We start from the raw sequence: 25,394 nt of genomic DNA, 5'->3' as shown, positions 1-25,394 counted from the left end.
TGTGCTCACAAGCCTGCCAATCTGCCTGATGGGGGCACATCTTGCTGGTGTACATATTTTCTAAAGCCTCAGCTGTATCGATCTTTCTTTTTCTCACATGAAGGGGATATACTAACTTTGTCACCTATGCCTGTCACCATTGACATTTCAAGTTTTTTGTGATTTCAGTTATACTGAGCAACACAATTGGTCTCGTTCCAGGGACATGATTGTAGAGGTTGGTGGTTTTCGATTGTTGATGCTATTTGTGGGTATCGCCCTCACTGGAGCATTTTCCATTTCAACTTGTGTCTCACTTTTCTCATCACCGTTGATTCTTCAAGGCTCTTGCATTGGTATTTCTTCCTTTCTCATTTCCATACTGGCAGAACCAGCGAGTCCCCATTCTTGCTGGACACTGATGAGGCTGGGTATTGCAAGGGGCTTCAGTTTGTTGTTTTGAGGTGTTAGTACTCTTTCCCTGCATGCTTTGATATGTGAGCATTTTCAATTTGGTACAATCGCACCAGACCCAATATTTTTCAGTCTGGTGTTGTGACCCTCAGCAATTTGTGCACATTGTGCTTTTTCATTCTCCAGGTGGACTGCCCCCATGCCCCCCTTGGCTTCCTCTCTCTCGGCTGAAGACAGGCTGAGCACTTTTCTTTACCATTCAATGTTGGTGGCAGGCACTATTTTGTGGAAACTCTTGCTGTCTCAATTCTCACCATTCTTTCTATATACTGCAGTTATTCTGTATCCTCTTTTGCACTACATTCTCTTGTTCCTAATGCCCCACTGATCTCTGCTTGGGTCCCTCACATGAGCTGTTTTTGGGTGATGAGGGATGTGTGAATACCTCCATAACCGGCTTTCCCTCGTCAAGCAACTTGGCTGGAAACCTAGTTTCTAGACATTGCATACAACACTTAAATCACATCAGTCTTTCTGGAGTTGCTACACCAGGTGAGTTTACTGTTCAGGATACAGCACCCTAAAGTCTTTTTTCGGGAAGTTATTGGAGAACTTATATATCTGGGACCTAACCATGAAGGGCATTGATGCTCTACAAAGAGGACAATTAATTCCTTGATACAAGAGTCACAATAGACACTAAAGATAGCGAGCTTACGATGCATCATTGTTCTATCATCAGCAGATTAGTCATACATTCATAGGAACAGTGAACGTCTTCTATAGAGAAGTAGAGTGAACTTGAATACTTTTGACCTAGAGCAAAGGTGCTGAACTAAATTAATCACCTAATTCAGTTCTCTGGCAGATGAATTATGTGATCATTGCTGGCTTTACTTTTTAACTTAGTTTTCTATTATGTTTCATAAACTAAAACCCCCTGACTTTCTTTGCCAAGTGTAGAGAAGACCTTTATTTCTTTTGATTAAAACGACATCTGCCTTCAAAAAAGCCGAGAAAGACAATAAACCCCATTTAATCCCAATCAATGAAGCATAGCTTGATTCCTATAGCACAGTGAGCACAGGATCCACATCTGAGCATCGATCAATTAAATCAAGGGGTTATAAAGCTTGGCAAATCACCTGTGAGGGTCTCAAGGTTGCTTACTGCTTTGTGGTCAATCGGTTAATTCAAACAGCCAGGTCTTGAGTTCTTTCCTGAATTGCCGGAGTGATGAGTTGGTCCTGAGGTGCAGGGGAAGGTTGTTCCAAGCTTTGGCCGCCAGCTGTTAGAAGGAGCGTACTCTGCTATTGCTTTTGCAGTCTTGGAGGGGGGGTGTCTCTGAGAAGGAGGGAGACGGAACATAGGTGTCTGGTCGGTTGGTGGAAAGTCATGTGATTGTCGATGTATGCTGCTCCTTTGTTGTGCAGGGCTTTGTATGCATGTGTCAGCATCTTGAAATGGCATCTCTTCAGGATCGGGAGCCAGTGTAGCTTCTTGAGGTGGGGTTTGATGTGAGCCCATATGGGGAGGTCAGGGATGAGTCTTGCAGCTGCATTTTGCATTGTCTGTAGTCTCTTCAGGAGGTGTGTGGTGATTCCTACGTAGAGTGTATTCCCATAGTCTAGCCTGCTGGTGATGAGGGCCTGTGTAGCGATCCTTCTGGTGTTGACTGGGAGCCACCAGAAGATCTTGCGGAGCACGCCTAGGGTGTAGAATCAGGTGGATGAGACTTCATAGATAGCTTGCTGTCCAAGATGATGCCGAGGCTGCGGGCGCGGTCAGCTGGGGCGGGGGATGAACCAAGTTCAGCAGGCCACCATGCGTCATTCCATGGTGGGAGATGTTCCATCCGATCTTCCATTTTTTGTTTCGCTTTTATCCCATTTAATTTTTTTAAAAACAAAGAACCACTATATACATATACAGTTTTAATGTCATATGCTGGGAAATATGCCCTCCGTTCTGTGTGGAGGGGCCCTCTAACAGCGAGAGGAGGAGCTGTTTGTCGTTGGCGCAGGAGATGATGTTAAGTTTGTGCGATCTGATGATGTCAGACAGCGGGGTCATGTACATGCTGAAGAAGGTGGGGCTGAGGAATCATGCTTCTGGGATGCCACACATGATCTTCTTGTGTTTTGAGGTGAGTGGTGGGAGATGGATTCTCTGGGTTCTTCCAGTGAGGTATGAGGCAATCCATTTGAGGGCATCTCCCTGAGTTCCAAAGTGATAGGAGACCAATGTGAAGGTAGCTGACAGATCCAGAAGGATGAGGGCTGCTGTTTTGCCATGGTCCAGGAGGGCCTTGATCTCATCAGTGGCTTCGATCAGGGCTGTCTCAGTGCTGTGTTGGCTCGAAATCCAGATTGGGAGAGGTGCAGTAGGTTGTTGTGTTTGGTGAGCTGCTGGTCAATTGCTTTCTTGAGAACCTTTGCTGGAAAGGATAGCAGGGAGATGAGCTGGTAATTCTTCGGTTCTGCTGGGTCGGCGGACTGGTTCTTCAGGGGGGCTCACTTCAGCATGTTTCCAGTCCTCAGGGAAGGAGCCCAAGGCTATGGAGGTGTTCAGGACCTTCTTGAGCTTGTTGCCAATCATCTTGTTCCCACGGTTGAAGACATGGTGGGGATAAGGGTCAGTGGGTGTTCCCGAGTGCACAGAGTTCATGATGGAGAGGGTCTCAATGGGTGAGCAGGTGTTCAGGGTTAGTGTTCGTATGTGTGAGCAGGCTGATGCTGTCAGCAGCGGGGAGTTGGGGTTTTACGTTTTCATAGATGACTAAGATCTTGGTGAATTGCAGCTCTGTGGTGAACCTACCAGCTCTTCTGACAGGTCCTTTGGATTTGGCTGGCTTGGGGGGGTGGTGGGCAATGGAGTTGTGCGTTCTGTGATCCACTGGGAGAAGTTCTTCGTGGTCTGGGTTGTATGTTGCATCTGGGAGGTGGAAGATGAGAGCGTTGTTCCACTGGTCTTCTAATATCTTTTTCCAGTTTCTACGTGTGGACCTGGAGGCGTGGTGACAGGGTTCTTAGGTCCTCAGATGGTAAAGTGGACGCTGCAGTGGCTAGTACAGGTGAGCTGTGAAACAATGTTGTACTTGACTCTGTTGCTGGACTTAAAAATGGGGTCAAGCATGTGTCCTGTGATGTGGGTGGGGTTGGGGATAATTTGTGCGAAGTCGATGTTGCTCAAGCTTTACAGGAGGTCGGTTGTGTTGGTGTCACTGGGGTCTTCGAGGTGGAAACTAAGATCCCCTAGGAAGATGTAGTGTTCGGAGTTGATGACAATCTGGGCGATTAGGTCAGGTATGCTGTAGTAGAATCTGGGGCGTGGTTCTTGTTGTCTGTAGCCGACAGTGCCTCTCATGGTGTTTTTTCATCTGTGTGGTGTTGGAAGTTGAGATGCTCCATTATCAGGGTTGAGTCGTCTCAGGGGGGTCGTGCAATGAATGGTATCCTAGCAGATGATGGAAATTCCACCTCTGTGTTTGTTGGTCCGGTCCCCGTGTGTTATCTTGTAGCCTTATGAGTGGCGATTGTAAATGTCCTAAGCCAGGACTCTGTGAGGAAGATGTCGCCCAGGGTGAGGGATGGGATTTGGTCCCAGATCTCCATGGCGTATTTACAGGGCGATTGTGCATTGAGTAGAATGCACTTGAGTTGTGTTGTGGTGGTCTCAGTCAGTTTGGTGGATATAGTCACATTATCTGTGTCTTCAGTGTTGTTAGTAGCGCCGGTGTTACAGGTGAAGCAGCAGTGCTGGCAGAAGAATAGTCCTCTTGTGATGTATCGAGATGTGCTGCAGCAGTTGTTGTTGGCAATGCATATAAGATCTAAGGCTCAGAAGTCTATTGTGGTGTAGCTGCGTGGGGTGGGAGAGCCAAAGCTCCTGGCTCTGGGAATGGTCCGGGCATGGATGGGTGCAGATGGGCTTGCCTTTGGTGCACCGGCGACACACCAGTGGAGAATCTACTGCACGGCCACGCTGCAGCCTCCACATGTAATCCTGGGAAGTAGGAGGGCCTGGCAGGGGGCAGGAAGCGGGAGGGAAGGATACAACAGCAGCCACAAGAAAACAATGCAGAAACAGAACAGAAAAAGTTACAGCACAGCACACTACAAATAGGGAAAACAGAAATGTTACAACACAAAATGAGGACTTTGACAGAGTCAAGTAACCAGCAAGTGATGCCACAGCAGCGGGGTAAGAGGAACTCTGACCAAGAGGTCAGGGGCTGCTCAATGGAGATGCTCTGCAGCCTCCATTACTAGTCCTGAGAGGTGGGAGGGGCTGGCATGGGGCAGGAAGCAGGAGGGAAAGGAGTGGGAAAATACTATGAGAGTGGTGCAAAACACAAGAATACCACAGGAAAGATACAGCAGTAGCGAGAAAATAATGAGAAACAAAAAAGAAACAGCACATTACAAATGGGAAAAACAGAAAAGTTGCAAGACAAAATTAGGACTTTGGCAGAGTCAATTAGCCAGTGAGTGATACCGCAGCAGCAGGGGAGCTGCCCCATAGCAGTCACACTTATTGTGTGAGTCTGAGGAAGACAAAAAGGTGATGGGTACAATTCTTGATTTAATCTCAGCCACTGATAATCATCAGTGCTGCATTCCAGACATTTTGGTTTTTGAGCCACAATGTCATCTCACAAAAGAACTAGCCAGACACAAATCAGCATTGGTCCTGCTCCAATAGGAACAGCCAAGCCAAACCTGCCAACCAACTTCCCTCCAAATAGAACACAAGGAAACCCGACTGGTTTAGGCCTACTTAAGCCTCATCCTGCTTGAGATATAGCTTATGACACAGTGAGCACAGGACCCATGTATGGGCATACCATCATGCATAAGGGCATATTTATGACCCCCTTGCGTCGCCATGTCATCACTTTTTGTGATGCACCGGCTGGGCAAACCTTGAAATCATATCCATGAGGCTGAGCAAAGCCACTTTGCATGGCTTTGAATGGCCTCAAAGATATGGAGTAAGGTAAGGAAACGCAAATGACTGTATTGCCTTACTCTGTGCTCAAGAGGAGGTTCATAGGTGTTGTGGTGGTTGTTCCCATGCAACACCCATGGATTTTGATACCTCCCCAGATTTACAGGACCATGCAAACCTGGGGTGAGGCGTGACGAGGAGAAATATCTTAATTTCTCCTTGTTTTTTCCTCTTTCTATGTGTGCTGCATTATGCATAAACGTCGACGTACTTTCCGATCTATGTGTATTAGGTCTCCCGGCTACAAGAATTAAATAGCCCTTTTAATGTGGCACTATACTTGGAATTGAGAAGGACATATTCCATCTTACAGTTGTCTTTTGTATATTGTGTATATAGTCATGTCTCGTATCACTTATGTATAAACTGCACCCTGGCACCTATGTCACTTTGTCACTCTATTCACTTAACTCTTAGTCACTGGTGTAATTTACTGCTTATTGGATTGTGACAGCCATATATGATTTACAGAAAAGAAAAAAAGTAAAATATAACTTTAATGTCAAATATTTCCTGTTATTGTTGTTCCATCCGGAAATCTACAAAGAAATTCATTGGATTGATTAGATTTGTTTCTTCATGAGTAATACTACACAATTTTAAAGCAATTATTCTACCTGCCAGAACCAGTTGTAGTTCACCGCAAAATTCCAGGAGTGGCTGAAGACATAGGGTCACTAGAGCACCATGGTTCATGAGCGGCAGGTTCACATTTCAATAGAAGATTTTCAGTATTTTATACACTCGATCCCATTCAGAAGAGGGTTCGGTCGCACACACAGCCTTTACACAAACCAAGGATGGATTACCTACATCTGAAACCACCAAACGGTTAATGTCTATCCTTCACTTAACCCGAAAAGCTGCAAGCGACAGGTAGGCTTTGAAAGTACGCGGGCTGGTCTCGTTTGAATGTTGTGTTTGTAAAGTTAGAAGGTTGTAATGGCGGTAAGGATGATTTTTATCATCCGTCTTCATTATGTGAAAGGAACCCTTGCTGTCGACCCACATTTGAAAACCGCACAACGCCCCAGTCAGCACCTTCGAATTACAGGAGCGTGCCTGTATGCGTTGTCCTGAAAACACCTGGCGCTGCGTCACTGGCAGACTGCCTGGCCGAGGTCGGGGTGCCTCACCGAGACACTGCACAAAGCGGATTGCATTTCATGGCTCTGCTCCCACGTCCCATTGCCTGCTCCACGAGACTCGCTTGAGATCATGCCTGCGTCCGACTCCTCAACCGTGCTCTTCTGCCTCAGTCTGAGGGCAGCCTCCAAGTCACAGCCCTGAATGCCTTTGTAGCTATCTACAGTGATATCATCGCTTTATTACCGAGCATTCTACCTTTAAAATAAACATTATTCACATTACCGGACGCTTAGTTCATGCAAAAAGCAGTAATTCGCCTTTTTAAAGGGTTTGCTCTAGAGAGATCATTTTAGCAAGACTTCCATCATCAAGGCATGTGCACACGAGAAATGTAATACTGTCTTCAACTACTGCAGTAGGTTGAAATGCAAAGCTGTATTTCTCCATGGGGGCTCTGCTGCTACAAACAGACGTATATTTCTGATGAAGAATGTTCAGACTTGAAATTTCGTGTGCATCTGGCGTGGGGAGGTAGGGGTTGTTATTTTTTATCACTGTCCTATTAAACGTTTCATCCTTTGACGGTTCTTAAAAAAAATCGTCTTGTTAGTTCACACCTTTACTTTCATGTGTGCACAAATTACAGAAACCATCCAATGCTAAGTTATTTCACTCTGAATTATTCTTACTTCAAACTATAAATATAAAACAAAAAAAATGAGCAGGCAGAGATTGACGAGTGGTTAAGGAAAGAGCTTAAAGTCACCAGGGAGTTTCTGTTTTAAATCTGCCATTTGCTTTAGAGAAAATTAAATCAAGTTCACTTATAAGTGAAGGCCAGGGTTGGGGTTCAGGAGTCAGGAGCTCAAGTACCGGCTTGGCCACTTTTCTAGCTCAAGGACTCTGGTGTCCTCTTTTAGCCACTTGTTCAGATTTTATCTGTAGGGGGGGTTATACATGTGGAATCCGTTTTACCTGCTGCACTATCCATGGATTCCAATAAAACACCTACATGCGACATGTGCAGATGCGCAGAGTGTAATTGTTACATGCAAGCGTTGTGCCAATAATCAGTGTTTTACAGCTTTACTGTACTGATTATAAACTCTAGTTTGACTGTTGCACTGTAGTAATAAATGTGTGAATGAGTGTTTCCTAGCACACTTGCTCTAAATAACATGCATTATTGGGTCGCATTTATTTTGCTACCATTGCATCAATTAATATATCTCTGGATGTTGCCACTGATGACACTAGCAAAGATCAAATCATTCCAATTGGTGGCACTGACCAAGTGAAGATATTCTAAGATGGAGTCAGCAACCATGGATAAGGCAGCATGACTGGAAGGATATCAGCCATAGCAAGATCCTGTTGTACTACATTGATTCCGCCTCTTACCCCATTACCAATAAACAGTTTGTGATGTGAAGTAAATATATTCTTGTGTTTTCACAGCTTTAAATCAGAATATTTAGCAACTAGAATGGAATGGCAATGACCCATGACTGATGCCAAGAATGCAACAATGGCACATGCAGAGGAGTAAAATGAATGGAATAGTTCTCAGACCATCGCCAAGGATCACTTGTAGAGTGGCATCTGTCCCACCTATTGGTCATTAAATGCACATGAGCTCCCAATTACGAAAACTGTGCCCACAACCACAACAGGAGGGGCCACTGATGTGAGTCGTAAAGGCTAACTTTAAGGCGAGCATTACATAGCAGAGACAAATTTCAGATTCAGATACTGCCGGAAGGGGATACAGTTGTCTTTTGGATGGGAAGTCAGGGGAAGCAATGAGGAATATATGCCTGACAAGTCATTACATTTTACCAGGTCTTTGATCCATCTAACCTTTGTAGGTGGCAGTCCCCTACCTCAGCACTTTCCAACCCTTCTCCTTGTTAAGAACAAGGATAAAACCTTCTGGAATAAAGGTGAGGCATCCCATGCACATCACAGGGAGGGCCACAAAGTAGATGGTTCACTCCCCTTGCTGATAATCCCTGATAATTTCATAAATAATTCTAACCAGTATCCCTATAGTGGGTGGCATAGGCAGAGTAACTGCAGAAAATCATCATCTGGAGGGTGACACTTCCTGCTTCCAGGGTCTATATCCATCCATCCATGGCCCTCTATCCACACAGGTTTTATTACCTCCTTTGGAGACATCTGAAGCAGATCAATCTATGTTTGCTAGTCTGTGAACCCATGTGTGCAATTCTCAAGTCTCTGTCCCAGCTTCTCCGGGCTCTATGACACATTACTGACCTTGAACTAATCATGAATATTTGCCACTTTTTTGTGGGGTGTCCTGATTCACCAAACCTGAATCATTAAACTTGAAGTAGGCTGCATATTCTTGTCTGCCATATGGGATGAGTGAGTTGGTGAAGGGTGCATGTTAAGAGTCTATGCATGTGCTGGGGTACAATTGAGCCTCTGACCCTGGTGGCATGCCAGAGTTACAATAAGGTTGAAACAGATCCCTTCAAATTCAACATAATCCAGCTACCAAAGTCACTCTCAATTCCACAACATCCTAACTGAACAGTGAAACCCGCACTAAAATTAACAACAAACTCCAGCAGGAATATAGTCAATGCTTGCACCAGGGCAGTAAAGGGGGCTCCCACATTTGGTAGATCATGAGCAATATCAATTCCATTGTGACGTATAATATACAGGATCTGAAATATAGGTGGCCAAAATAATATTATTAGAGAGAAAGAAAACAAGCGAACAGGGATAAGTGGTTTTACTACTGGTCCCCAACAATATACCAACTCTTAATGCTTATAACGTCCTCAGATAGTTGAAACTGCCATCACCGGTTTCAAAAACGAATTTTGCATACACCACTCTAAATGACTGCAGGCCTACTCAATGTCGCTCAAGCAGTTGTCTTTTGGCTTGCTCTAGTGATCTCTTATGTCCATCTCATCTACCAAGGCACACCACCAATATTTTGGAAGATTCTTTAGCTTGTCACTCAAGGGTACCTTGAACCTAGCTAGGTACAACATTGAATACTTTATTCCATTTGATGAGCGTCACTGTTTCATGTCTGTAAATATTTGTCCAGCTTCCTATTTCCACAAGCATGAAGTCTTGATAAATGGATATTGCTGCACCCTGGGAGGACAGTCAATCTCATGTGAGACAAATGGCCCAATAGTTAAAACATTTCACAAGAAGGGTGATGATTGTTCACAGAGGGCAGCCTGGAGGCCAATTAGCGATGCACCCTTTCAGTGGTGAACATGTGAGAAAACTGTACTTAAACTAAAACTTTGGACAGGAGGTTCTTAATGAACTGTTCATATTTTCCAACATTGGTAGACTTTGCCAGGCTAGTTACCTAAATATTTGTTTTTGACCCTAGTGACCTCAAGGAGCTTTTCCATAAGGAGAATTTTCCTGCCGTGTGCATTGCAGTTATCCTCTTCGTCTGAGATTTGACATTCTGTCAATTTGTATTCTGGTTGTGCTTGTCTACTTGTACCTTAAGATGTTCCACCGTCACAACTATATTGACTACTTTGCTATCATTCAACCTTGGGCTGCTCCATATTTGTAATAGGAGGGATGCCCCTCCTATGGCTGTTTCCCATTCACAGTTCTATCAGGGCTCCTCTCTTTACATTCTAGTATTTTAGGAGGGGACTTCCGGCAAATGACAGTTTACTTTGCTTTAGATCCCCTCTGCATATTGTGGTTTGCTCCACACTAGGATGAGGACTGTCACTGACTCTTCACCTCCTGAGGGACTAACTGGTGCCACCTGGGTGGCAAAATGTGTAGCAGGTTCGGATGGTGCGTAGTGAAGCGATCGCTGCAACAAGGATCCTTTTCTCCCTAAAGATACAGGAAGGAGGATCTACAGACTTCCTCTCCATTCCAATCAGATGCTGGCCTTCATGTTTCCAAAGCGGTAACTGTGAATTTATTCTATTTGCAGTTCAGCTGTTGGTGATATTGCAATATCCAAGTGTTCCATCAGAGCCCAGCTTGATGAGCATAGGATCCAAGAGGGGCAAAATGGTAGCGGTAGACAGGCAAGGGCCTGGGAGTACCGCCCACCTCAACTCCACCCACCGTCAAGGTTCAGTACAGAGAGGGCCCTCAACTTGGAAAATGAGAGACTGCATGATAGGCATCTTACTGACAGTGCCATACTCCTGAACAGCTACTACCCGGATCACGAGAAGCAACTCAGGGTGCACAAGTCCGGTACCCAGAGCTCTCCCAGTCATGGAAGCTGCCTTCACACTCTATATGATGCAATTCAGCTCTCGTTGCCTCAGGCGAATGTGTCAATAGGAGAAATCCAGCTCTCCGGCCACCATGGCTGTTGTTAGACTGACACAATCATATGAGCATTACCAGCAGCTCCTGTTACTGCAGGCATCCGAACACTCCGACCCATGCCACTTCAACAGTTTTGCAGTGTCATGCTGCCAATTGCTTCATTGGCTACGTAGAAGAGTGAACCCCATAGAAGCAGCAGAAAATCAGCAGCAGATCGTGGTGCATTTATATAAAACAATGTGTGGAGTTGCAGGATAATTAAAGGGTTTAACTGCAATAGGGACTGGACGGCCATGGTCAAGCAGCCATCTTAGCCAGCATTGCCCCCGCCTACGTTCAAACTTACTAGAAAAGCCAGAGTCACTTTTCAGTCTGACCAGTCATTGCCTTAGGTTGTATGATAGAGGCATGCATGGCTAAACCACATGTGCCTCTACCACACAGCCTAAACCACAAATGTGTCTTAACCACGCATTCTTTTACCATGCATGCCTTTACCACATAATTTCATGGTAAAGACGTGAATGGTAGAGGAGTATGCATGACTAAGGTCGTAACTTCCCTCCCCTGCCCTAAGCTACAAACACCCCACCTGCCCCAACCCGAGGTCCGAACGCTGTCCCTAACCCTTAGCAAACACTACCCAAACCCCCTCCCACCCCCCTGCGCTACCCCTAAAACTACCCCAACCCCTTCCACTGTCCTTAGGCCTACAACACAAACCTATATTTTTAAAAACTAAACAGACCCTCGAGCCCTAAAACCTACCCCACTCTCCACTAAGCCCTAAAAACTACCCCGACTACCCATTCTCCTCCCCTGCCCTGAGGCCGAAGACCATGTCCCTTAACAAACACTATCCCGACACCCTCCCACCCCTGCGCTGCCCCTAAAACTACTCCAACCCCTTCCACTGCCATTAGGCCTAATACTCTAACCCCTAATTAAACAAGCATTGGCATAGCCAATAGGTCTCGCCTTTGGGACCTTGTAAGCATTTAGACTATAATACAGCAATACATACAACCTAACTTCCCTCCTCCCATCTGTGTCTTTCACCTTCCGGTAACTACATATCAAATAACACACTGCTTAAATGAAAATTCATAGTGAATCAGTGGGAAATGCATTATTGTACGTTATGAAACGTCTATTAGTTAAGGCACCGCACCAAAGCCTGGTTGGTGCAGTGGAGAATAGTGACTTGTGTATACTTAGTGCTACAAGGCCCCAGTCTGTGACATAAAGCACAGTAAACAAGTAGGCCATTATTTTAAATTTGCATTACACGCAGTATAGATACAAAATGTGCTAAAATGTTTAAGATAAAAATGACAATTACAAAAATGCTTCCAAAATATTGGTATTTTGCAGGCTGTATGTAGTGCAGTGGGTTATTTATTTATTTATTTATTTAACCCTCTTTTAAAAGCACATTTCACAGCTAAGCTGGTAGCTAGTTCCCTTACAATACCTCTCAAAAAGAATACATGTGTGTCACCAGGCAGCTTCAAGTTATACCATCAATTAAAGCCAATGCCAGGTTTCCAGCTCCCTTCACATATGCAGATTGACCAGTTGTGCACATTTACATTTCTTTCAGTCAGCAATACCCAGGCAAGAAGGCCACTTTAGCTGCCAGCCCCTCCCTCGGTTTCGCAGCATAAGAAACAAGCATATCATGTCGTGGGTACCACAAGTACACACCGCTGCCCTTTGCAGCAAACCCCACAGCCAATCTGTCAACAAACCTGAGGTGCTTGCAACTCACAACTATCACAAACACCCCATATCAGTTAGTATTCAATCACTTCCTCATTTAATTTTTGTCCTCTATTATGAATCAAGACTACAACTCCCAGAGCACAGTGTTTTGATAAATGAAATCCCGGGATGGAACATGGAGCTCCAGTTGACCTGGAGTCTTCAAGTAACTTTATATGTACTCCGGGATGTGCTGCAGTTGTATTTTGTCCGGAGGGGCCATTTAATGCTCTTACCTTGATTGAGAAGACGAGGGCCATGAAACCCAGACAGCAGAAGCAGTTGATAAAGATGGCGATGAAGAGGGACCAGACGACAAAGTCCTTGGGGGGCTCGGGTACCAGAACAGGATTCGTGTCTTCCGGCGACCTCCGGAATCCCTAGTCTCAGGGCTGCAGCGCCACAGGCTCCGGGGCATGTTGCCATGCTGCCGTGGGGCAGAGCAAAGCACTAGGCTAGACGGGTGGGAGACACGAGGGAAGAACGCGGCGGAGGCAGGGCAGTGGTGAGGACACAGGAGGGAATAAAAAACAAGCCAACACGAATAAGGGTATATATGATGACCCGTTCAAAAGTATATACGATAAATTCACTGTCAACAAATGCAGTGCGACACGTTTTTATGCCGCTGGCAGACACACAGAAAGACTGGCTAAACAGATAAGTGGCGGGATGACAAATGCAGCAAGCGAGGCCACGAGGCCGCGAAAGTGAAAGCGACCGTGCTAATTAGAAACATGATCCACAACAGATGGCACATTGAGCGCCGCTGCTTGCTCCCGCAAGGTGGATGCCGTAGGAGTAAACATTTTCAGAAAAGGTGGGACATGCATCCGCATCCGCCTTTGGCCAATTGCGTGCTTTCATTTTTGAAAGCCACAGGCAAAGGCCAATAGAATGTGACAACCATACGCACAAGCTTTCAGAAAGTCTGGAGTGATTCCAAGAGGCTCTAGGCTCGACCTAAAAAACGAACCGACCGCCCCTCCAGCCATGAAAACTACCCCGACCCTTTCCCAGCCCTCAAAAATACTCCAACCCTCCCCCAACCCTGAAAACTACCCTGACCCCCAAGCCCTGAAAATTACCTCTGACCCCCCAGCCCAGAAAACTACTCCCAAACCCCCAGTCTTCTGTCCCTGCTGCCTGCAGCAGCCAGTAGTTAGGCCAAGCACTGCCTTAACCACACATGAATGAATGCGTGGTTAAGGCAAGCGTGGTTACCTTTACGATGTCGGAACACATGTGGCTGAGGCCACAGTGTTTCGACTGTTTCCCGTTGCCTTATACTCCTGCTCACGGTATACTACTTTTAACCAATGACTTAGCTTGGTCAGTATGATTAGGGGTTGCGAGATTCAGATTTTCTGACAATCACGCTGGCATATAATGCTTAAATAAATTATATGACAAGCAGAGTACATGAGAGCGTTTTTTTCTGTGTATATGTAAAAATTACTGGTGAAATCCGACTGGCATCTCACAATCACCCGAATGAAAACACCTGTACCTAACTATCAGAAAATGCATTTATTGGGGGTGTAACACCCCAAACACCCCCCCTTAAGCTACGCCCCTGTTCATAAGTGTAGGAGAGTAGGGTCTGCTATCCTATGGTCACCCCAAATTTTTGCTTTTTGCTTCACTGGTTTTTGACATATTGAGGCTGTGGGCCTGCCAATCAGACCACCAGCCTGCTGTTCTCTCTACTAAATTGACACTGTGCACCCTAGGTGCATAACCTATTGGAATTGGATCACCCTGTGAGCCCCTGTACCAGTGTACACTAGGTACCCAGGGCATTGGTGTATCTAAGGCCTGCCAGGGGCTGAAGCATGTATTATGCCACCCCAGGCTTGGCCTAACAAATTTGACACAACTGGCTGATCGCTCAGCTGGGGTAAGTTGGTGTAACCACCTCTTACTTAGGTGTAGTATACCTATACCTAACCTTAAATGGGACACCTGGTAACCTATAAGTCACTCCTATGGCAGGCCTTAACAATCCTGAAGGCAGAGTGCTTGGTTCCATGTGAGATGGTGCTCTGGCATGAGCTGAGCCTGTCTGCAGTGGTCGGAACAACTTCCTTCTACTGTTTCCAGATATCGTCATACCATATACTCTTAAGTGCATTATGAACCTCGCGGTTAAATGCTGACTTTGGTTTGGCTTTATCAAAACATGTCGAGTAAGGTGTCATACGAATTGGAATACTAACCCCTCGCCAATTCTGGCGACGGGGTTAGCATTCCACCCTTCTAGAGGGACACGACATGTACAGTACCTGAACCCGGGTAAAATCAGACATAGCCTCAGCTCCACAAAATGGATGCTGCCACCACAGACACAAGTCTGCCCTCCTGCTGCTGGGAGTCCTTCCAGCTTGGGAGGTGTGGACAAAGGGTTTCCTGCCAGGGGAGGTGCGTGCACCACCCCAGACAGGATTTTGTGTATTGGTCAGGTAGGGCTTGAAAGAAACCAGACATCGCTGAGGCTCACAAGGAGCCTCGGTGCATATGCCAGTTCAAACCAGTCCTGGGGCACACCAGTCCCGGGCCTGGGGCGAGCTGGACAAAGGATTGGGGGTGTAACCACCCCCCTTCCTGGTCCCACCCTTAGGGAGGGACCTAGCAGGTAGTCCGGCCCCTAGAATCCGCTTAAAGGTAGGAGCTGTGTCCTAAGACTTCAGACATCCTGGAATCAACTTGAAACTAAGAAGAAGACGGGAACTTCGACGCTCTGCCGCACAGAGGACTGAAGCCAATCTCCCCTGTGGTCAGGGAGTGACCACCTTGCTAACGCAAGCACCATCCAGCGAATCAACGTCTGCTTTGCTGCCGCCTCCCGCCGGAGCCCGAGCCCAGAGACTGACAAGACCTGGACCTTCAGACCTCTCACCGCCCGATCCACAGTCCCTGAAAAGAGGAGACCCGTGGAGGCACCGAGACACGTGGAGCCAGCCATCTTGAAACGACCACAACAAGCTGACAAGTGCAGCAACCAAGGCTCCCTCCAAGTTGTGCTTTGGGATCTGAGAAGCCCAACACCCGAGCAGCATCTGCACCAAAGGTGAGCCCTCCAGCATCTCCACGATCTGCGTGGGGCCCTTCTGCATTTTGTCACTCGACGCGCCTAACCGGTTGCTGGCCCGCTGGCTAGTGGCCATCTTGGCGACGAACTACAAGAAATACACTGCTGGTCTGGTTGCTCCAGACTGGCCCTTGCTCCCCTCCAAAGGAGCAGTCCCTCTGACCTTGCTGGTCAGAACCATCAGCTTATTTCATCTTCCACAACAATTGCTTTTGCCAAGGCTTGTTTGCTTCGATCAAGTCGCCGACACCGCCGACAGCGAGAGCCTGCGTGGGACAGCTCGTGAACCGACTCCTGGACGTCGTCGACCTTCAGGGACCACGTGGCTGCAGAGACAAGCTACACCTTTCTTCCTGGTTGCACCCGACATCGCCTGGTACCGACCTGGTGCCACGCTGGTCACTGGCTAGTGACTGTGAACACTGTCCCCTCTACTTACAGGTCTTCAACATCTCCGATCCACTCTTGGATCCACCGCATCTCTTCCAGACCGACCGCCTGCAGCATCTTTGTCCACAGGCTCCACGGAACAGACAGAAGAAACCCGACGCACTGCGACGCCTATGCACCCGCTTCCTGTGGGTGAGGTAAAGCTGGCACTCCGGTGCCCAAGTGTAGAGAATCATCTCTAGTGTCTGTGTTTCCAATCTTAAGTTCCTAGTCCATCCGGAAGATCCTTTTTGCAGTAACTTTGTACTTTTTACGCACCCATTGAAACCTATGGGAGCACGCGTGTGACTATTTGCTCTGCACACGCAACCCGTGGACCTCCTGGTCACTAACTGAAGTTAGCTCCTTGTAGACCCAGCGATTCTAGAGGCCCTAGGCCTTTTTCCTTTTCTGTTCGTGGTACTTATACCACTATTTTAGTATATGGTTTGAGCGGCCACCAGGGCCTATCCATATAAAGTGCAACTTCTGTGTATTCTACTGTAATCTTGTTTGACGATTTGTGCTCCTGTGCTCATAAAGAGACTAGGGGTTACTTTGAGAAATAAATACATATATATTTTGAATATATATCTGTGTGGTGTCCTTTCATTGGTATAAAAGGGGGTTGCATTTGGTAAAACAGCTTGCTTAACACGTTTCACGAGTTTAGCCTCAAAGACTGCTTAGCCTACGCTACCACTAGGGCAGCTAGTCCGAAGAGGTTGACTTACAACCACACCATAAGGGTTGCTTGGCATGGTACAAGGTGGTCACTTTAACTAGTGAACATCATATACCAGGCCAACTTCTCACATTGGTGAGCAGCGGTTGGATTTGAGCTTGCTGTGTTTTACCATTGTAATCTCTTGGTTACCAATTGAAAGATCACATAGGTACCTGTAGGTACATATAAAACAAGATTAGATATACTTAAGTTCTACTGAACTTAGTTGTTGTAGAGCAAAGGGAGTAGCACACCCTGACTACAACTACTAGATAGGTTTAGTAGGTAAACCTAGGTAGATTGCGACACATCCACCCACACTTAAGAGCAATGGCTGGGGCAGAGGGGTCCAAGGTACCCATCTCTGTTGAGAGTGACCCCCAGAGGGCACCATCCATCTTTGCTACCCAAAATCAGAATGAGCTCAGGCATTTGGCAACTCTTAGAGGCCTTAAACAGCCCAAGAACCCTACCTCTGCTGAGCTCAGAGATCTCTTACAGAATGATGAAAATCAGAAAGAGCTCGAGAAAGCTTCCCAGTTAGCCCCCTTAGGGACAGGAACAGGAGGCCCCCCTTCTGAAGATGCTGCTGAGGTACCCCTTTCCAATAGTCACCCCTTAGATGGGAATCCTACCACAGAGGATGAGAGTGAGAAGGATGCTGGAAGTAGTGAGGATGAAGGGAGAACTAGCCCAGTGCCAAGTGTTATAAGTGGCCCAGCTAACCTAAGGCTATTGGGGACTGACAGTGGGTTCACCCCATTGGATCTCCCCAGTGGACTTAACACAGGGCTTGGGAGGCAAAGGAATCGCTCAGGTGAATCTAATGCTTCCCATGGCTCTAGAGGCTCTCAAGGTCACTCCAGAAGGAGACTGACCACCCCTCAGAGGAGGGAACATGAGGCCAGAATGCAAGAAGCCCAGCTGAGGATCAGGAAGCAGGAGCTAGAAGTAGCCCTGATGGAAGAGAAACTGAGCAAGGCTAGGCAGCATAAAGAGAGTGGGTCTATACCCACTGGTGGCAGCATTGTCCCTAAGGACAAAGATAGGGTCTTTGACAATAGGAACCTGTCTAAGGTTGTGCCCCCTACAAAAGTGGGGATGACATCCACAAATGGATGACTGCTCTTGAGAGAGCCTGCAAAGTACAGCAGGTTCCTGAAGACCAGTGGGCAGCAATCCTCTGGCTCTCCTTTGAAGGAAGAGGAAGAGACAGACTCCTCACTACTAGAGAAGAGGATGTCAGAAATTACAGAGTCCTGAAGAGTGTCCTAGTTGATGGGTTAGGCTTAACCACTGAACAGTACAGGTTAATGTTCAGAGACACCCAAAAGACACAGACTCAGGACTGGTCTGAATACATTGAATGTGCCACTAAGGCTTTGGAGGGTTGGTTGCTGGGAAGTAAGGTATCTGATTATACAGGATTGTACAATTTGATGATGAGAGAACAGATTTTAAATAACTGTCAAAACCAGCAACTGCATCAACACTTGGTTGACTCTGATCTGACCTCTCCCCAAGAATTGGGAAAGAAGGCAGACAAATGGGTCAGAACCAGGGTTAAGCAAAAGAACCAGAACCAGGGCCAAGGGGGTGATCAGAAGAAAACAGACCAAAGGGGTGGAGATCAGAAATATAAAGACCAGAAGTCTTCAACAGGGCCCCAAACTACTGCTAAGGAGGGTGGGTCCCAACAACAATCTAAAGGAAAGAAGAAAGAAGGTCAAAAGAAACCCTGGTGCAATCATTGCAAGAATACAACTCACTGGACTAGTGATTGTAAGAAGGGTGGAGCCCCCAACACTGTTGCCCCTAAGGCACCTGCTCCCAGTACTACTGTTAGCAGTGTTGGTCCCCAGACAAAGGGTGTAGTGGGAATCACTATGGGAACTGAAGGAGATTCTGACTTAGACAGAACCCTGACACAGGCAGTCTTGATCTGTGATGGGGACATTGATTTGTCCCTGACTGTGAGCCCCAGTAACCTGGGCAAGTACAGACAGACTCCCGTAATAAATGAAAAAGTGGCTCAAGCCTACAGGGACACATGTGCCAGTGTCACTATGGTGACACCAGGCTTTGTGGACCCTGCTCAGTACATACCAGGTGAGAACTACCTGGTGACCAATGCCAGCAATGCCACTACTTCACATAGTGTGGCAGTTGTTAACTTCTCATGGGGAGGGGTAACTGGCCTCAAAAGGGTTGTGGTTAGTGCAGACCTCCCAGTAGAACGTTTGTTGGGCAATGACCTAGAGAGTTCTCTATGGTCTGAAGTGGAGTACAGGACACATGCAGAGATGTTAGGTATATCACCACATGTCGTTGCTGTGACCAGGTCACAGGCCAAAAAGTGCCTTACTGAACCTCAGGTCTTGGATCCTGGAACAATGGACCAAGCACCTACCAAGAAGAAGAACAGGAGGGTCAAGGCTGTGCCTCCCCCCCCTGCCTCAGAGTGATGATCAACCTTCCCAGGAAGCTGATCTAGAGAACCCTGAAGGAACTGTCCCTGAAGAGCTTGAACCTGATCAGGTTGAGTTTCTGGGGACAGGGGGACCTTCAAGGGCTGACTTGAGGCAGGCTCAGTTATCCTGTCCTTCTCTTGAACCCCTCAGACAGCTGGCTGCTGCTGAGGCTGCTGGGAATGCTCAAGGTACCCATAAAGTGTATTGGGATGATGGGCTCCTTTATTCAGAGGCTAGAGACCCCAAGCCTGGTGCCACCAGGAGGTTGGTCATACCTCTGCAATTTAGGGGCTTCCTTCTTACCTTGGCCCATGATATTCCTTTAGCAGGACACTTAGGCCAGAACAAGACTTGGGACAGGCTTGTCCCTCACTTTCACTGGCCTCACATGAATGAAGATACAAAGGAGTTTTGTCGCTCCTGTGTGACCTGCCAAGCCAGTGGCAAATCAGGTGGCACAACAAAGGCCCCCCTAATACCACTACCTGTGGTGGGGGTCCCCTTTGAAAGAGTGGGAATAGATATAGTGGGTCCCATGGATCCTCCCACTGCATCTGGGCACAGATTTATACTGGTGGTAGTGGATCATGCCACCAGGTATCCAGAGGCAATTCCCCTTAGGACCACTACAGCACCTGTTGTGGCCAGGGCCCTGCTGGGAGTATTCTCCAGAGTGGGGTTTCCTAAGGAGGTAGTTTCTGACAGAGGTACCAACTTCATGTCAGGATACTTGACAGCTATGTGGAAGGAATGTGGTGTCAACTACAAGTTCACCACCCCTTATCACCCACAATGCAATGGGCTTGTTGAGAGATTCAACAAGACCCTAAAGGGTATGATCAAAGGATTACCTGAAAAGCTCAGGCGAAGATGGGACATCCTTCTACCCTGCCTTCTGTTTGCATACAGAGAGGTCCCACAAAAGGGGGTTGGCTACAGCCCCTTTGAATTATTGTTTGGGCACCCTGTGAGAGGCCCACTGTGTTTGGTGAAGGAAGGATGGGAGTTACCTCTCAAAAAGCCTAAGCAAGACATAGTGGACTATGTACTTGGTCTCCGCTCCAGGATGGCTGAGTATATGGAGAAGGCATCCAAAAACCTTGAGGCAAGCCAGGCCTTACAGAAAGCTTGGCATGACCAAAAGGCTGTCTTGGTTGAGTTTCAGCCAGGACAGAAGGTATGGGTGTTGGAGCCAGTGGCCCCAGCAGCACTCCAAGACAAATGGTCTGGACCCCATACAATCCTGGAAAAGAAGGGAGAGGTCACCTACTTGGTGGACCTAGGAACTCCCAGGAGTCCCCACAGGGTACTCCATGTTAACAGGTTAAAAGCATATGTTGACAGGGCAGACATGGGCTTGCTCATGGCTACAGATGAGGGACAGGAGGAAGAGAGTGACCCTCTCCCAGACCTGTTGTCTCAGAACCCTGAAGATGGCTCAGTTGAAGGAGTGACCCTTGGAGGCAACCTCACTGCCCATCAGCAGACTGAATGTAGACAAGTTCTACAATCATTTCAACATCTGTTTTCCCTAATACCTAGCCAAACTGACTGGTGTACCCATGTGGTGGACACTGGTGACAGTCTGCCTGTAAAGAACAAGCTTTACAGACAACCTGACCACGTCAGGGACTGTATAAAGGCTGAGGTACACAAAATGCTGGAATTAGGTGTCATTGAACCCTCAGAGAGCCCCTGGGCTAGCCCAGTGGTTCTGGTCCCCAAACCTCACACCAAAGATGGCAAGAGAGAGACGAGGTTCTGTGTGGACTACAGGGGTCTCAATGCTGTCACCAGGACAGATGCACACCCTATTCCAAGGGCAGATGAGCTCATAGACAAACTAGCTTCTGCAAAGTTTTTGAGCACATTTGACTTGACAGCTGGCTACTGGCAAATCAGATTAGCTGAGGAGTCTAAGGCCAAAACAGCATTCTCAACCCCAGGTGGGCATTATCAGTTTGTGGTGATGCCCTTTGGTCTGAAGAATGCACCTGCCACCTTCCAAAGGCTGGTGAACCAAGTCCTTACTGGGTTGGATGACTTTTGCGCAGCATATCTTGATGACATTGCTGTCTTTAGCACCACCTGGGAGGATCACCTGATCCACCTGAAGAAGGCTCTTGAGGCTCTGCAAAGGGCAGGTCTCACTATCAAGGCTACTAAGTGCTAGATAGGGCAGAGTAAGGTTGTGTATTTGGGCCACCTTGTAGGTGGAGGCCAAGTTCAACCACTGGAGAGTAAGATACAGTCCATCAAGGACTGGTCTCCTCCAACCACCCAGACTCAAGTTCGAGCTTTCTTGGGCTTGACTTGGTACTACAGGAAGTTTGTTAAGAACTATGAGTCCATTGTGACTCCTCTTAATGATCTGACATCCAAGAAGATGCCCAAAAAGGTTCAGAGGACAGTAAGCTGTCAAAAGGCATTTGATGACCTGAAGGAGGCCATGTGCTCTGCACCTATCCTGAAAAGTCCTGACTACTCCAAAGAGTTTATTGTCCAAACAGATGCTTCTGAGTTGGGTGTGGGAGCTGTGCTGTCACAACTTAATGTAGATGGTCAAGACCAACCCATTGCTTTTATTAGCAGAAGGTTGACCCCCAGAGAGAAGAATTGGTCAGCTATTGAGAGGGAGGCCTTTGCTGTGGTGTGGGCCCTGAAGAAGCTGAGGCCATACTTGTTTGGCACTCACTTCAAGATTCAGACCGACCATAAGCCCCTCTTGTGGCTAAATCAGATGAAGGGTGAAAACCCCAAACTGCTTAGGTGGTCCATTTCCCTACAGGGGATGGACTTTACAGTGGAGCACCGGCCAGGTACTGACCATGGGAATGCAGATGGTCTCTCCAGGTACTTCCACTTAGGACATGAAGACGAGACTGGTCAAGGCTAGTTTAATGTCCCAGCGTTTGGCGGGGGGGTTGTGTAGGAGAGTAGGGTCTGCTATCCTATGGTCACCCCAAATTTTTGCTTTTTGCTTCACTGGTTTTTGACATATTGAGGCTGTGGGCCTGCCAATCAGACCCCCAGCCTGCTGTTCTCTCTACTAAATTGACACTGTGCACCCTAGGTGCATAACCTATTGGAATTGGATCACCCTGTGAGCCCCTGTACCAGTGTACACTAGGTACCCAGGGCATTGGTGTATCTAAGGCCTGCCAGGGGCTGAAGCATGTATTATGCCACCCCAGGCTTGGCCTAACAAATTTGACATAACTGGCTGATCGCTCAGCTGGGGTAAGTTGGTGTAACCACCTCTTACTTAGGTGTAGTATACCTATACCTAACCTTAAATGGGACACCTGGTAACCTATAAGTCACTCCTATGGCAGGCCTTAACAATCCTGAAGGCAGAGTGCTTGGTTCCATGTGAGATGGTGCTCTGGCATGAGCTGAGCCTGTCTGCAGTGGTCAGAACAACTTCCTTCTACTGTTTCCAGATATCGTCATACCATATACTCTTAAGTGCATTATGAACCTCGCAGTTAAATGCTAACTTTGGTTTGGCTTTATCAAAACATGTCGAGTAAGGTGTCATACGAATTGGAATACTAACCCCTCGCCAATTCTGGCGACGGGGTTAGCATTCCACCCTTCTAGAGGGACACGACATGTACAGTACCTGAAACCCGGGTAAAATCAGACATAGCCTCAGCTCCACAAAATGGATGCTGCCACCACAGACACAAGTCTGCCCTCCTGCTGCTGGGAGTCCTTCCAGCTTGGGAGGTGTGGACAAAGGGTTTCCTGCCAGGGGAGGTGCGTGCACCACCCCAGACAGGAGTTTGTGTATTGGTCAGGTAGGGCTTGAAAGAAACCAGACATGCCTGAGGCTCACAAGGAGCCTCGGTGCATATGCCAGTTCAAACCGGTCCTGGGGCACACCAGTCCCGGGCCTGGGGCGAGCTGGACAAAGGATTGGGGGTGTAACCACCCCCCTTCCTGGTCCCACCCTTAGGGAGGGACCTAGCAGGTAGTCCGGCCCCTAGAATCCGCTTAAAGGTAGGAGCTGTGTCCTAAGACTTCAGACATCCTGGAATCAACTTGAAACTAAGAAGAAGACGGGAACTTCGACGCTCTGCCGCACAGAGGACTGAAGCCAATCTCCCCTGTGGTCAGGGAGTGACCACCTTGCTAACGCAAGCACCATCCAGCGAATCAACGTCTGCTTTGCCGCCGCCTCCCGCCGGAGCCCAGAGACTGACAAGACCTGGACCTCCAGACCTCTCACCGCCCGATCCACAGTCCCTGAAAAGAGGAGACCCGTGGAGGCACCGAGACACGTGGAGCCAGCCATCTTGAAACGACCACGACAAGCTGACAAATGCAACAACCGAGGCTCCCTCAAAGTTGTGCTTTGGGATCTGAGAAGCCCAACACCCGAGCAGCATCTGCACCAAAGGTGAGCCCTCCAGCATCTCCACGATCTGCGTGGGGCCCTTCTGCATTTTGTCACTTGACGCGCCTAACCGGTTGCTGGCCCGCTGGCTAGTGGCCATCTTGGCGATGAACTACAAGAAATACACCGCTGGTCTGGTTGCTCCAGACTGGCCCTTGCTCCCTTCCAAAGGAGCAGTCCCTCTGACCTTGCTGGTCAGAACCATTAGCTTATTTCATCTTCCACAACAATTGCTTTTGCCAAGGCTTGTTTGCTTTGATCAAGTCGCCAACACCGCCGACAGCGAGAACCTGCGTGGGACAGCTCGTGAACCGACTCCTGGACGTCGTCGACCTTCAGGGACCACGTGGCTGAAGAGACAAGCTACACCTTTCTTCCTGTTTGCACCCGACATAGCCTGGTACCCACCTGGTGCCACGCTGGTCACTGGCTAGTTACTGTGAACACTGTCCCCTCTGCTTACAGGTCTTCAACATCTCCGATCCACTCTTGGATCCACAGCATCTCTTCCAGACCGACCGCCTGCAGCATCTTTGTCCACAGGCTCCACAGAACAGATAGAAGAAACCCGACGCACTTCGACGCCTATGCACCCGCTTCCTGTGGGTGAGGTAAAGCTGGCACTCCGGTGCCCAAGTGTAGAGAATCATCTCTAGTGTCTGTGTTTCCAATCTTAAGTTCCTAGTCCATCCGGAAGATCTTTTTTGCAGTAACTTTGTACTTTTTACGCACCCATTGAAACCTATGGGAGCACGCGTGTGACTATTTGCTCTGCACACGCAACCCGTGGACCATTTGGTCACTAACTGAAGTTAGCTCCTTGTAGGCCCAGCGATTCTAGAGGCCCTAGGCCTTTTTCCTTTTCTGTTCGTGGTACTTATACCACTATTTTAGTATATGGTTTTAGCGGCCACCAGGGCCTATCCATATAAAGTGCAACTTCTGTGTATTCTACTGTAATCTTGTTTAACGATTTGTGCTCCTGTGCTCATAAAGAGACTAGGGGTTACTTTGAGAAATAAATACATATATATTTTGAATATATATCTGTGTGGTGTCCTTTCATTGGTATAAAAGGGGGTTGCATTTGGTAAAACAGCTTGCTTAACACGTTTCACGAGTTTAGCCTCAAAGACTGCTTAGCCTACGCTACCACTAGGGCAGCTAGTCCGAAGAGGTTGACTTACAACCACACCATAAGGGTTGCTTGGCATGGTACAAGGTGGTCACTTTAACTAGTGAACATCATATACCAGGCCAACTTCTCACAATAAGTATACTCAGACAGTCGCTAATACTGGGGTGTTTCTGGCTCCACAGAAATAAATTAAACTGCTGCAAATCTTCTTCATGAAGAAAATTAGGAACTACACTTGGAACTTGATAAGGGTATAATTTACATTAAAAACAGGAAATCTTTTCAATATTTTATTCTATCCCATCCAAGGATGTACGGGAAGATCACTTTGTTGTTGCACTGATAAGTCATGTCGCAATGTAATACAATGAATAATTAGAGTACACCCTTTCTTTTTGGATAAGGTGTGTCCTTGCAGAAACATAGTCAACAATGGCAATTCCACCGTAAGGTTTTAGTCGTGCCGTCTCTATTTTACCTAATTGTGTGACCTTTGTCAAAGCACTTAACCTTCCTGAGCCTTGGGTCAATTACGTGCCAAACATTTCAACACTTAAGCA

The 25,394-nt window shown here is 47.4% G+C and overlaps 1 protein-coding gene across 1 annotated transcript in view; it reads right to left on the bottom strand.

Annotated features, from left to right (window-relative positions):
* The window catches only part of ADAMTS16 (ADAM metallopeptidase with thrombospondin type 1 motif 16), a 637,963-nt gene that overhangs the window by 230,830 nt on the left and 381,739 nt on the right, over nucleotides 1-25,394 (bottom strand). The window lies entirely within an intron of this gene.

This window comes from Triturus cristatus, chromosome 5_1, assembly GCF_964204655.1.
Source record: "Triturus cristatus chromosome 5_1, aTriCri1.1, whole genome shotgun sequence".
Lineage (NCBI taxonomy): Eukaryota > Metazoa > Chordata > Amphibia > Caudata > Salamandridae > Triturus > Triturus cristatus.
The sequence above is the reverse complement of the archived record's forward strand: the minus strand, read 5'-3'. Positions and strand labels throughout refer to the sequence as shown.